We start from the raw sequence: 4,412 nt of genomic DNA, 5'->3' as shown, positions 1-4,412 counted from the left end.
TGCTCTAAGAGACTAGGAGATTGCATGTGCGGTTGTCGTATGCCCCTAGGTTGGTCTCGCCTTATAAGGGATGACAAGGCTTAGGGTTACACAAACCTAGTCGAATCCTCGCAACCAAACTGTTCGAATAAATCTGCGGGTTCAAGTCTTGGAAGCCAAGTTGATGTGGCTTTTGGAAGAAAGCCCGCTGACGGGATGAGAGACATGGGCCATAGCTGGGCCCGAAGGCCGACCTTGTGGCCGGCTTCCCTTCAAGTCAAATACCCCTGGTACCTCGTACCGTCGGTGCCCGTTTCCCCCGATATGAAGGACATTTCACCTCCCAACTTCCACCCTATTGCCGTGTGCTATTCTTGTTGTCAGCGACTCCACAACCACCACGTGATGGATTCTCTCGCTGCTGCAACCAGCTTTCCCACCGCACTGGCAGGGCAAGGGCATGTTGACCACCGTGGCCGATCCATGTTGCGACCCACAGAAGCCATTACCATCACCACCGCGGTCTGCACTACTCCTAGCTTAAAAAAATAGTTGCAATATGTAAATAAATATGTTCGTATGCAAAGTTTCAAAAGCCATCTAACCTACAATTTATATTCAAATTAGAGGGCCAATCTAAAGGGATCGAAATCAGTTGGCAGAATATTCTTGCATTTTGAATTTTGAGTAACTTATTTTATGGTGCAGAATGAGTTGTACCTGTGCCTATTGATCTTCTAGAACATTAGGACCAAGCCTCACTGAAGTCAACTAATATAGATGTGTAAACATTTCCTGCTTGCCAAATCAGCTATATTCCTTGATTATAGTACGGCCACTCTGCTCAGCTGACTTGGGTAGCTACCTGAAAATTATAATACAACTAGCATCGCATCAACTCCAGAGTGTAGCTTCCATTGCACCATATAGATAACAACGTTATTCAGAACCAATCAATCGACCATCCGGTGTCTGTGCGAAGTCAACTGTATTTTTGAAACATACTCCAGAAAGTCAATAGATTGTTAACTTCAACCATATGTGTTAGAATTGGTTATCGTTGCTTTATCGACGATGACTGTAGCAGTGGAAATCATGCATGGATGCATGCTAACAACGACCACTCTACCGGACAGTAACGAGTCTAGTTGGAAGTGCCTGATCTATCTCTCTAGAGAGGTACAGTATGTTATTCAGTTTAATTTTGAATAAACATAGGATTGAAATGCCTCTTCTTCTGGTAATGAAACCCTGGGTGAAGACTTTTGGAAAAGATGAAAGAGGTTTGGTTATGATTGGTATCTCAACGATTTGCTGGACCATTTTGAAAGTTGAGAAATAGTATTATATTTGATAACAACAGGGTGAATGATCCCTGTACACTTGTTAACCTGCTTCTCAAAAATTTGCATGATTGGAATGTTTTGCGGACAAACCCCGTAAGAAGTAAGATGATGGAGGCTGGAGTGAAACAAGTCGGTGAGGTGGCTGGAGAAGTGTTCAAAGCAGCTCATGGATGGCACCTGAAGACTGGGAGAATCCTGGGGTGACCAGCTTCAACCTACTCGGGATAAATCATCTTCTGGTGCTGCGAACGAACAGATGCTTCGACGACTTGCCTTCTTGTTTTCATTCTGCTCTTCGATCTTTTGCTCCTGGGACAGTAATAAGAGATGTAGGGATGGTAGTCTACTATGTTTAGAAGGGGCTGTATGCGATGCCCCTTGAAAAACGTTTCCCTGTATTTTAAGTCTATTTTCTGTTTTTTCTTTGTAAGACATGGTGATTTCTCTTAATGGAAATCGGAGAGAATGCTCTCTTTTGTCAAAAAAAATGCCCCTTCTTTAATCGTATATATAACTTAAAATTCAGAAGAAAGAAGATGCATTTATGAAACATACTCCCTCCGTTCCTAAATGTAGGTCTTTTAAGAGATTCCACTATAGACTACATAGGGAGCAAAATGAGTGAACCTATACTCTAAAAAGCATCTATATACATCCGAATGTAGTTTCTATAGTGAAATCTCTAAAAAGACTTATATTTAGGAACGGAAGGAGTAGATTTTCCTCCCTCCATTCATAAATATAAGATGTTCTTACGTTATTTGAATCAGATGTATATAGACATATTTTAGTGTGTTTTCACTTATTTCAGTTGTACGTGTTCCATATTGAAATATCCAAAATGTCTATTTGTGAATGGAGGGAGTAGCATATCACCTAACTTCTTGTTGAGAATCATACATAAATTGGATGGAAGAAACTAATTCATATGGACTTATTTTTGCAGGAATATATGAACTTTGGTAAGCATTATTTTCTTGTCGAGATTGAACTTTGGCATATCATTATTCCGACTCAAAAATATATTTCATATATAGAGATGTCTTTTTAGGATGTAATCCTACCAAACTGATGTGGAAATCTTCGCCGAGAGAGGCTTTGATCTCTCTCTCTCTAACAGAAATGCTCTTTAGGAGCGACTAGCTGAGGGGTACCCTTCGCGGAGAGCAGCCTACAAGCAACGCTGCCAGCCAGCCCCCACGCAGTAAGCATTGTGAGCGACGGGATAAGCAGCGACCGAGACGAGTAGGAATGAGCGTCAAGGAGTCCTTTAGGTTTTCTACCTTTACTTTTTTTTGGTTGATTTTTTCTTGGATTTTTTGTGCTTCATTGTTTTTTCCTTAAAAAAATCTGCTTTTTATTTCTCATTTTCCTTTTCTTTGTTTTTTGTCCGTCGGGAGCATGGAGCACATATGTGCTTCCACGTGAAAAGCATAGTAGTGCTTCAATTCCTATGGCTTCGCCGGGGGAGAACAATTGTGCTTTTTATAGGAAAAGCAAATTTTAGTCTACATTGGGAGGACAATTTGAAAGCACAAATTACTACTAGCTGGAAGCACATAATTTTCTAAAAAAAGTTGTCCATGGGGTGTAGTTTCGAAGATCTTGACGCGAGAAATAGAATGGTGAAAATGGTTCATGATTTGAACGCATAGTAAATTATTTTGGAAAAAAATCTAAGCAAAAGGGACAAACAATCAACCTCTCGTCCTCACGCGCTTGATGAGAAAAATCCATCAAAACTCTCGGTTACGACAAATAACGCACGTGGGGTCCGTCATTTGTCACCATTAAAGAAGATAGGGCAACCTTTCCAAGGGTACATCCTGATTAGTGATTTTGGCTTTTTTGGGGAGGCTTTGATTTTTTTTTTTGTTTTTGAGGGAAAGGGGAGGCTTTGAATTTTTTTTTTGAGAAACGTGGAGGCTTGGATTACAAGAAGAAAGTGACACCAGTCTCGCTCTGCGCAGTGGGCCGTCGCCCACGCGTTTAAGGCCCACCATCCCAATGCCTCCTCCATCCACTGATCCACGCCCACTCCCACTCCTCGAGACCCCCATCGCTGTGTTCATTCAAAATTTCAACCTAAATACTTCCTAGAGCAGCTGCGCTCGTTCGCTGGCGCGAGCGCACGCAACGTAGCGCAGCTCGTTTGCCGCGACCGGTCGCACATTTTACTCGCATGCACTAAATGACAATTCAATATTTATTGATGATAGCGACAGCTAAGGGGACCGCGTCCCATAATTACGGAAGAGATACTAACGCGCATGCATGTGCTGACACACTCTTTATTCCGTTTCATTTTTTTAAAAAGTAATAACTTTTCAACCGAGCGTCGAAACAAAGATCCGTTTTCACCGTTAGGTTTCTCGCGACGAGATCTTCAAAACTAGATCCCATATGAGCATGTTTTGATAATTTTTAAAAAATAAGCAACTTTGATTCTAAACGAGGCAACTTTAGTTTTAAACATAAGCAACTTTTATTAAATTATATGTACTAATGAATTTATCAAGCAAGTATGTCATATACCACTTAGAAATCACGGCAAATAATATTTTTGACCGTATATGGGCAACTAAGCATCTTCGGTAGCCAACTTTGGTGATGACAACATATTTTGATAGGATAGTTGCATGGTTTTGCCAGGACAGTTGCTTGGTTTTGTTATTGAAATTGTTTGTTTTTTGTTAAGATGGTTGCTTGGTTTGTTAGGTCAGTTGCTTGGTTTGCTTAGACATTATGCATTATGTGTTCTGATAATGTAGTTGCATGGATTTGCCAGGACAGTTGCTTGGTTTTGTTAGGATAGTTGCTTAGTTTTGTTAGGACAGTTGCTTGATTTATTTGGACAATCGATTGGTTTTGTTATGACAGTTGCTTGGTTTACTAGGACAGTTGCTTGGTTTACTAGGACAGATGCTTGGTTTGTTAGGTCAGTTGCTTGGTTTTTACACAAACCAAGATGATAGGAAGTCATATTAGACAAACAAGAAGAGTTGCTTACTGATAACACTAAAGTTGCCTATATACCACACAGAGTTGCTCAAAAAAATTTTCATCGAAACCTATCCATATTGGGAT

The sequence above is a fragment of the Triticum aestivum genome, chromosome 4D, assembly GCF_018294505.1.
Source record: "Triticum aestivum cultivar Chinese Spring chromosome 4D, IWGSC CS RefSeq v2.1, whole genome shotgun sequence".
In the NCBI taxonomy this organism is placed as follows: Eukaryota; Viridiplantae; Streptophyta; class Magnoliopsida; order Poales; family Poaceae; genus Triticum; species Triticum aestivum.
The sequence above is the reverse complement of the archived record's forward strand: the minus strand, read 5'-3'. Positions refer to the sequence as shown.